Source organism: Colobus angolensis, unplaced genomic scaffold (assembly GCF_000951035.1).
Source record: "Colobus angolensis palliatus isolate OR3802 unplaced genomic scaffold, Cang.pa_1.0 Scaffold2, whole genome shotgun sequence".
NCBI classification, from domain to species: domain Eukaryota; kingdom Metazoa; phylum Chordata; class Mammalia; order Primates; family Cercopithecidae; genus Colobus; species Colobus angolensis.
Genome location: NW_012115154.1, coordinates 5,702,646 through 5,713,343, shown reverse-complemented (window position 1 = coordinate 5,713,343; position 10,698 = coordinate 5,702,646). Strand labels below are relative to the sequence as shown.

Genomic DNA, 10,698 nt, shown 5'->3' with positions numbered 1-10,698 from the left:
TTTGAAAATAGCCAAGCAATTGTATTATGTGTTTTTGCTAACAATACTGAATATAAGCCCTGAAATAATGCATTACCAATACTTTAACACCCGTAAGTAATAGCCCTTTCCTTGCCCAGTGCTTGAAGTTGTATATGAATAATTCAGAAGTTATTGATGAACAATAAAAAGGTTTTATGATGTTAGAAGCCTTGCTTTGCTATCTTAACAGCAATGTGTCAACACTCACATTTGCAGTGTTAAGGATCCTGAGTCCAATGTCAGTTCAACAACTTAGGAGCTCTTAATAATAGTCAAAAGAAAAGAGGGTGAGAAATTAAAGCACTTGGGATATAAGGATTAGAAAATATAAATGATTCTATAGTAATGTTATTTTCCTTACTGATGAAGGCAATTGATGATCCTCCCCTCCTCCATGATAACTATGTGATTTAATCGTCAAAGAAATTAGGTAGATAATTCCATTCAGTTCAACACATATGTGTTGGATGTTTGCTTTGTTCAAACTATCATTAAGCAGCAGTAGAATACATTTCTATTGAGCCTAAAAAGAACTCTGGACAGAAGGGTGCTGGACATCTCAAATCACAGAGCTACATTTTGGAGACAATTACTCATTTTCTTCTATGATAGTGATTTTGTATAAGTTAGTTTATCAATCCATGCCTTAGTTTTTGACTTATTTTCTAGGAAGGATGATATTAAAAATATTTAACAAATGGTAGAGCCAATAGAGAGTAATATTTAAATAATTTTAAATGTTCTTTTTTTATTCCCCAACTAAACTATATGATATTGTACATCTGCTTACCAAATTATATACCGTAGTCCCCTCTTATCCATGATTTTGTTTTCCAAGGTTTCAATTACTCAAGGTCAACCACAGTCCAAAAATATTAAATGGAGAATCCTGGAAATAAACAATTCCTGTTTTAAATTGCATGCTCTTCTGAGTAGTGTGATGAAATCTTATGCCATCCTACTCGGTCCTGGGATATGAAACACCCCCCTGTCCAGCGTATCCACTACCTGCCCATTCGTCACTTAGTTTTCTCAGTTATTAGATTGAAGAATCATTGTCTATGTAGAGTTTGGTACTATCCATAGTTTCGGTCATCCACTGGGAGTCTTAGAACGTATCTTCTGGGAAGAAGGAACAACTGCGTGTTGCAGTACAAATGATGAAGTCAATCTTAAGATTCCTAAATAATTGTTGATATATGGAAAGTGTTCCTGACTGTTTTGAGTAAAGCTGTCACTTGCTAAGTGATCCCATGAGTCAGCCATGATTTCACACAGGTAATTGCATCAAATGTTTCCAACATGTTCCTTCTTAAATTGATAGTCATTAGCTGATTTATAATCTCAATAACTACAGATTTTTTTTCTGAACATCAATGATATTGTTCATTTTCCCTCAGCTTCTGCTACACTAACAGCAATTATATTACATTTTTCTATTTTGTATGATACTGTCTGACATTTTTATATATTCAATATTTCTACTACTGACTGTCATTGAAATCATTCATTGGCGTGTCATGTTGAAGTAGTGTGAGCCCTGTCTTGCAGGACAGAGGAAAGGCACAGTGACACAATGGTAAGACCACAGATTCTGGTGCCAGCCTGTCTGGGTTTGGACCCTGACTTTGACCTTTACATTTTAAGTAATGACTTCCATGCATTACTTTCCTTTTCTGTAAAATGAGAATGATATTGACCATTGAAGTCAAACCCTCTGATAATGTGTGAATTGGGATATGCTGCAGTTGGCAGCTGGCTCCGGTTCTCCCTAATGCTTATTCCTAAGCAGGCAGTGGACTAAGGTTCTCATCTTATCCGTTGAGATGCTAAAGGTGTCAGCAGTAGCCTCAGCTGCAAAGTAAAGAGGTGGAGGGTCCAGTACCTTCATCCTCAGTAGAATGTTTGCACTGAACTGATGGGATAGATACTGATAACTGGGCAGGTTATTCTGGAATTGCCGTCACTTTCTTGAAAGCCACAGCCAGCCACAGAACCCAGAATTGTCCATCCATGTGGATATTTAAGGTTGTACAGACAACCACCACCAGCTGGGCCCAGCCCCCAGCATTCTGAGATTCTTTGGGGGAACCGGTAACATTGCTCAGACAACATGATTTGTTTTCAGAAGAGAGAGATCATTGGAATAGAATCCAGGAGACCTATTATGTCAGAAATTAACATTGTAATTGCTTAATATCGAGGAGGTAGAAGTGGTCTCTAATGTTGAGGGGATGCAAGGGAGGAGTCAGAGAGATGCTAGGGGCACTAAACTGCAATTTCCCAATCAACATATATTTCAATATTTCCACAATTCATAGGATTTTACTGATACATTCCAAATAAGTGGCATCTCTACTCATGAAAATTCTCATGAAGATTAAAAGAATTATTACTCATAAAATATTTCTTAAAGTGCATGGCTCATAGTATACAACAAGTGTTAGCTTTTATAATTAGCTTCTTTCTTAGAACAATCTAATCTTGTGTCTTTGTTTTATTAAACTGTGGTAGTAGGAAAAGCTAGACAAACATTAGACTAAAATGTGGGACCATTGTGTTTCTTTATATCTGATTATAGTTAAAAGACCATTATCCCTCCAGGGTCTTTGTTTAGTTTCAGTTGAAGTGGATTTGACATTATTAAGAGAAATAGAGGTGACATTTCAGTATTGATAATGCTAATGCTTATTAGCGGTATTCTTGTCACTCTGAATTTCATGCCTTGATATATACCTTTTTTCCCTCTACACTGATCTATTTTCTGTCCATCTGTACTTACTAACAGAACAGTGCCTGACATGTAGGAAAAATTTGAATAATTGAATATATATAAAAGTGAATATATTAATAAATTATTATATAAATATATTGAATATATTAATATATTAAATATATCAATATATTTTAAATTGAATATATATTAATATATTAAATATATTTTAAAGGGAAAATAAGGACTATGGCTAGACCCTACAATAGACATGTTAGTATAAGATTAAGTGTGTTTTCCCAGAAAAGGGCAAAAGAAAATAATGAGCACTTTAGGGGTATTGGTGTCAGAGGGATGAATTGTTTGTGAGTTATGAGGGCTTGCCTGCATTCTTGGTCCTGAGGTTGACTTTCTTGTAATGTATCCTGAGAACCAGTGGTGAATGGTGCTACTTGACTCTGCCCCAGGAGTGCTTGCCTACTTGGGAGGAAAAGGACTTTCTGTGTTTCCTACAGTCTGAGACAAAGATAGACCTTGAAGGCTAATCTGTAATAGTTCATGATACCCAAGGACGGTTTAAACACAATACCATTGCAAAAACATCATCAATATGCTTATGTCTCTTGTCCTTGACATCTTTTGCCTTCAGCTTTTCTCTTTCTTCACTCTATCTAGTGAGTAATTCTAACATCTATGTCTTGTATTAGGAGATCTATTTCTGAGAGTTTGATCTACATTATCTCTAGCTAGAATGTTTGGTGTGGTGCCTGCCTGCCACAGATAAAGCTCTACATACCTATTTGTTAAATTGAGTTAGATATTGTTGTTTCAGCTTCTCCCCTTCACCTTTCCACTTTTCTTTGGCCATTTCTTTTACCTGCCTCAGTTACCTCCCAGCTCAAGGTCCTCTACTGTGTTCACAAATCTGCAGAGTGTTTGACTAGTAAGACAGTAGAGTAACAGAAATCTGGTGTGGCCAGTTGCCACTAGGAAGACGTGGAGGGAAGGCATGAGAAGTGGAATCTACAGATATGAAAGATCTTTGGGGATGGAGAAGTAACTTCATTTGTCCAAGTAGATTCATGTTTATTGTTAAACAAGTCATACTCATAAATATTTGTTTCTGGGCTCATCTGGGCTTAGATCGTGGTTTATATAAATCAATAGCATTGCCACATTAAAAATGAATATTGAGGTTTGCAAATTAAAACATATTCAGTCAAGTGCAGTAGCTCATGCCTATAGTCCTAGCTATTCAGGAGACTGAGATGGGAGGATGGCTTGAGCAGGGGAGTTCAAGGCTGCAGTGAACTATGATTATACCACTGCACTCCAGTGTGAGTGACAGAGCAAGGCCCTGTCTATAAAAATAAATTTTTAAAAATATTCATTTAATTTTGTTTTCCCACAGAATTTTGTACGTCATCACTGGGTGCACAGGCGTCGGCAGGAGGGGAAATGTAAGCAGTGTGGTAAGGTAAGAGCCCAGTCACCTCATGGCCTCGCAGGAGGCTCCCCAGGCCTCTGCAAGCACCTGAGGTGGAAGAGTCCTGTCCCCGAATCCAGTGTTCACTATATCAGTTCCTTTTTGAAAGACCTTACTTGTCCAGGTCTCCTTAAGAGGCATTGTAGTTGTTCTAGAACTCACTGCATGAGGCAATGGTGTTAATAAAAAGAATTAGCACATTTTAAGATACATGGATGCGTTCTTACAGTGAATTTCATTAATGATTTTTGAAAATATAACTATTTTGTGAAAATACCCTCACGAAGACAACTGATTCATCATACTTTGGTCAGTAGCAGCAAACCAATGGGTTTGAGTAACACAATGTATGCTGATATAAAATTGTGTTTGAGACAGCATGGTCAGCAGCTAGAAATGTGTTGCTCCCTTGGGACATTATCCAGTTCCTGGAAGAGATGCCCTTTTTATTTGTGGTTGTTTATATCTACCTCCTCTGTCATCATGACTGGTTATAGGCCCCTCAGGATGCAGTGCCACTTGGAAAAGTGAGCTGGAGAAAGGGGTGGGGGTGTTATGACTATATACTATTAAATGCCATAGATCCCATGTGTCATTGACCCCAACAGATTTAGGTTATAGCTTTTTCCGACATACAAAGATCTACTTTAAGGATGACAGGGTCCTCTGGGAGGGTTAAACTGGTGGTAAATATCACTATATGTATTTATAGTGTGATTCACCACCAGTTTTTTTAATGACATCAATAGTAAGCTGATGGTCATCAATAAAGGGAAGTTTTGATTTGGCAGAGGGCAAGATAATTTGGGGGGAATATATTCCTAAATAATTATTCCTCTGTTTGTTTATTCATGTGACTCCTTTGGGTCAAGCATTGGTGTGAGCTGCCCAGGGCAGCATTTTTGGCAGTAGAGCAATGCAAGAAAATATTGACTCGCTGAGGTAGGGTTGTGGAAGGTGAGAGAGAGAGACTTGGAAAAAATTGCATTAATTTTGCTGTTTTGCCCAATCCCTGGGAAGAAAATATGCTGTAACCATTGGTTATGAAGGTCTTCTCTGGAAGGCTACACACCTTAGCCTCCAGGGCATAGGCTCCCACTGTAACCTGTATTTTGTCCTCCAGTTAAACCAGGTGGCTCTCAGTTGGTTCTCTTTTAGCCGGTAAAGAGGATGAACAAAACAGGGTGAAAGCAGAGCGAGGTGAAACAAGTAAACAAGGAGGAGGGGGGAGGTGGAAAGATTTGTACCAATTCTTTTTGGCCATCTTACATGCCCTGGGGAAAAGGAGGTCACACCTCTACTCTCCCATGACCTTTCTCTCTTGGGTCCATCAACCTCTTCCAAGGTGTTGCCTTGGGGCTTATGGATTTACTTTTACTTCAGGAATCATTGACTGTAACTTTCCCATAAGTGTGCATGTGTGTGTGTGCATGCATGTGAGGGTAAGCGAGATGCTGCAGTCAGGCAGGCATAGCAATTTTTTGGGTCAGAGATGTAAAGAGTAGTAAGAATCTGGATGAATAGGTCCTTCACTTTGAAAAAAATATCTTCACTGGAGCCCAGTAGCTGGCACCACCTCAATAATGTAAGCCATAATGGAGTAGGAGGGATTTTATTAAAAGAAAATCAATAAGCATTTTATACTTTGAGACAAGTGTTCCCTAGTGCCATATTGCACTCTCTTCTGGCCTCTTGTTGGCATGGTCAACTGAACAGGAAGAACTGGGCTTCCTCCGCCCTCAGTTGCTGTGTCTCCTTTCCTGCCAGTGTTCTCAGCCAGCCATCACGCCGTACGCACAGCTCGCTGCATGTCTGTGGTCAGTGGGGAAGTCAGTGATCCAGCTTGTCACGTCATGTTTCCAAAATATTGCACTATTATAGTCATCTCTTGTGTTTATAATCCAGCTTCTCCATGAATTCTTCAAGACTCAAACAATTATGGGATGGGTGGGATTGTCTCCTTGCCAAATAATAAATTACCCTTCCTTGGATTCCAACTTCCACCCTGGACAGGAAAGTTATGGCTCTGTTTCCGTTTCCAGATTAAGGAATGAAAATTCACTCCAAACCTTGGTGCTATGCATAATTTTCGTCAGTAGTGTTGTACATTCTTATTCATATTCATAGACTTTTAAACCTCACTCCATCCCCCATACACACACACACACACACACACACACACACACACACATTATTCCATAATTTACTCATTGGGATGGAGTGAAAAATAATTGCCTCACTTAGCAAAACTTTTTTTTTTTTTCCAACTGATGGCTTGCAAACTTTACAAATTTTTTGGGAAGTGTTTATGGTTAAAGAGTGTTTGTGATTTCCATTTCTACTTTTAAAATAAACAATAAAAGGATGTTTGGACTGATTTTCTCTTGCCTTAAATATGTGTTTGGCTGAGTGTGTGTGGCACTTAACAGAGATCAGATGAGGTAACTCATGATTTGATTGCTCAGTTCCTTTAACATTAGCGCAATGCCTCAGCCCACTAGGTTTATAACCTTTCTGCAGTTTTTCATTGTCATTCATTGTCCTTGATTACATAAGAGTCAGGGTCAAGGCAGAAAAGAGACAAAATGCTCGTGTTCAAATTATGTAATGTGATGAGAGTTTAATGAGGAGAATATTTAAAATATGTGAAAAACATCAGGGAGGGGGGCGTGGGAGAGGGCGGAACCACAAGAAAAAGTGGAGAACACTGTGACTAATATTAGAGAGCTATGGTCAAGCAAAGCCTGAAGAGGTGAGGAGATGGAGAGAACCCCTTCCCAGGAGCTGCAACTTTTAGTCACAAGACTCAGCCAGCCTGTGGTGACCTACAGACTGGGGAAATACATCCCTAGCTCCACCTACCTTCACTTTCTAGTGGCCAAACCCAACAGAAACCAGAGCACAAGGGATTCTTTGATGCAATCCATAAAAGCCAACTCTTTCCAATGAGTCATTGAGTAGAGAAGGATGGAGAGTAGAACTGGAGAGGCAGATGGAATGGATCTAGCATGTATTGTTTAATGCAAACCTGTAGTCAATCAATGGTTGGAGGCAGAATGCATACTTTTGCTGTAAACATGTCTCTGATCTTCACTAGATCTACACATTGCATTCATTCAATCAAAATGTATGAAACACTAAGTTGTCTATAGTACTTCAAAAAATCTATAATCAAAAAAGTATAGTAATGATTATAGCTACTTTGACTCTTCATTTTTTGAGGGAAACACACATCCAAACCTAGCATTATGGTAATTGTGAAAATATGTTTGTAAATCACTACTTGAAAGCTTATCTTTTATTTCTTCATATATAAAATTTATAAAAATAAGCTAACTTTTTGAAAATCAAAATTAAAAAATTTCGAACATCAATTCTTGAAACCAGTTTTAAACGCAGTATACACATTGAATATCCCTTATCTGAAATGCCTGGAACAAGAAGTTTTTTGGATTTAGATTTTTTTAGGATTTTGGAATATTTTCGTATACATAAGATATGCTGGGGATGGGACCCAAGTCTAAATATGAAATTCACTTATGTTTCATGCTACACCTTAGACACAAAGCCTGAAGGTAATTTTATACAATATTTTAAATAATCTTGTGCATGAAACAAAGTTTTTAGTATGAGTTGTCACACGAGGTCAGGTGTGAAATTTTCCACTTGTGGCGTCATGTTGGCACTCAAAAGGTTTTGGATTTTGAAGAATTTTGGATTTTTGATTTTCAGATTAGGGATGCTCAACATGTAATACATAGTTAAACTTTGTCTACATTTTTTATACAGTTCAGTTCCCGTATTAGGCTGTTTTCACGCTGCTGATAAACACATACCCGAGACTGGGCAATTTACAAAAGAAAGAGGTTTATTGGACTTACAGTTCCACGTGGCTGGGGAGGCTTCACAATCATGGTGAAAGGCAAGAAGGAGCAAGTCACATCTTATGTGGATGGCGGCTGGCAAAGAGAGAGCTTGTACAGAGAAAGTCCCGTTTTTAAAACCATCATAGCTCATGAGACTCATTCACTGTCACAAGAACAGTGCAGGAAAGACCTGCCCCCATAATTCAATCACCTCCCGTCGGGTTCCTCCCATGCCATGTGGGAATTGTGGGAGTTACAATTCAAGATGAGATTTGGGTGGGGACACAGCCAAACCGTATCAGTTCCCTAACCAAACATACTACATTAATATGAATTATTTGTCCATAAATAATACATATTTTCATATATAGTTTACATAGCATGCAGTGTTTATTAAATGGGAAACCATCAAAACTATATTGGTAGTAAATATTGTTAAAAAATAACTTGAGAATGAACTTAGGGTACAATATGTAAATTATACACAAGAATGCCAAAGTGTTTAAAACTACTTCATGGGAGTGCAGTTGGGATATTACATGGGTAGGGAAAGGGATTACAGAGTATAAAAATAATGGGAAATACTGACTTGGGCCTTTCAGGAATGTCCCCTTATCAACTTAAAGCAATGCACTCTACTGATCTGAAAATGTGTACCCTGGGAGTTAAGGTTAAGCACAGGAAAGGGAAGTTTAAGGGTGAGGATTTACACACTGGTTGGGCAGGTTTGGTTATTTGTCTGTCTGTGTGTTTGTGCAGCTATAGCAGAGGAATCCTCTCCCGTTAGCCCCAGGAGGATTATGAGTAGGTAGAGAGGGGGCAGTACAAGGGCAAGGAATCTAGGATGCTCCATAAAGCCCCTGCCCACATGACTGCTGGAAGCCTGGCCCTTCTCTCCTTGGCTGAGTATCAAGAAAGGGGACAAGGACAACCACTGTTCTACTCTCTGCTCCTATGAGTTTTGACTATTTTAGATTTCTCATACTAGTGGTATCATGTAGTGTTTGTCCTTCTGTGTCTGTCTTATTTCACTTAAGCATAATATCCTTCTATAGATTCATCCTGGGAGGGGGAAATGGGGAATTACTAGGCAAAGGGCACAAAGTTTCAGTTGTGCAAACCGAGTAAGTCCTAGAAATCTATTGTACGCCATAGTGCCTGTAATTAACAATACTGTGTTGAATACCTCAACATTTCCTGAGGGGGTTGGTCTACTATTAAGTCTTCTTACCACCAAAAAAAAAAAAACAAAAAACCTAATAATAAATAAACAGGGCAGGAAAACATTTTTGGAGTAATGGATATGTTTTTGACATGGATTGTTGTGATTCAACACAGTATTGTTAATTATAACAAACTCATCAAGTTGTATATATGAAGTATGTACAGTTTTTTATGTAAATTATACCCCCAAAGAAATTTTTTTTAAAAGAAAAGAGGATGAGGGCTAAGGGGTCCTTGCTGCAGTCCCCAGTTTTCATCTGTAGAACCATTTTGCTACTGTCACTGCTCCCTGGGTCTTTGATGTGGTCAGTATCCTGGTCATTGCAGTAAATGCAGAGCCCTGGTCACTCTGGGGCCCTTTGTTCTTTCTTCAGTAGTTTCCCCCACCCAACTACCTTCTCCTAGCTGCTGCTGCTGGGCCTGCTGGTACTTGTGAACCCAGATGACCTACACGGGAAGCAGAGACCCAAACCTCAGACCAGGGTGGCAATGAGGACACTTCCTGTCATGGTGTTCAGGTCCCAGGTACACAAGCAAATGACCCCTTTGCCCCCTGATCATGATGGGGGACATGGTTCCAAAAGGTTCCAGGTACACAAGGTTCCAGTCCGAAAAGGTTCCAGATACACAAGCAACCGGCCTCTTTGTGCCCTGATAAGATGGTCCTCAGAGACAAATGGCTTCTGTCCTCCTTCCTCACTTCCTCAGCAGGGCTGATTCTACTTCTACATATTTACCCTCCTTTTTGGAGAATCTGGCGCAAGTCATGTGTCTCATGATAAATCTCCAGTTTTGATTCCAGTCTTTTTAAGGGACTGATCTCATCGCATATTTCATATGTTCTTGCTCTCTCTTTGTTGCTGAATTTGATTGAAGTATAAACTAGATATTAGCAAGTAAAAACATTTTATCAAAATGACTACTTCAAATATAGTAATTTAGGCATAGATGAACAAACAATCAGAAAAGCAAATCCGAACATTTTAAAAATCTTTGCGTTCTTCTCCTATTTAGAATTATTGTCAGATGAGATCATACATGTAAAGCAATGTATGGTAAATGTGCACCTCATGTTTGGATGCCAGTTGATAAGAGCTACTTTCTTCATGAAAAGCAAATCAATTATAGACTATGTACAAATAATGAAAAAATTTTAGTATTTTTTTGTTTGTTTGTTTTTTTGAGACGGAGTCTCGCTCTGTCACCCAGGCTGGAGAGTGGCCGGATCTCAGCTCACTGCAAGCTAAGCTCCGCCTCCCGGGTTCACGCCATTCTCCTGCCTCAGCCTCCGGAGTAGCTGGGACTACAGGCGCCGCCACCTCGCCCGGCTAGTTTTTTTTGTATTTTTAATAGAGACGGGGTTTCACCGTGTTAGCCAGGATGGTCTC

At 39.0% G+C, this 10,698-nt stretch overlaps 1 protein-coding gene across 1 annotated transcript in view; it reads left to right on the top strand.

Annotated features, from left to right (window-relative positions):
* The window catches only part of DGKI (diacylglycerol kinase, iota), a 461,461-nt gene that overhangs the window by 198,144 nt on the left and 252,619 nt on the right, over positions 1 to 10,698 (top strand). The window contains exon 6 of the mRNA XM_011941272.1: positions 4,146 to 4,211. The gene's annotated coding sequence lies outside the window, so the exon portion shown is untranslated. The remainder of the gene's footprint in view (positions 1 to 4,145; positions 4,212 to 10,698) is intronic.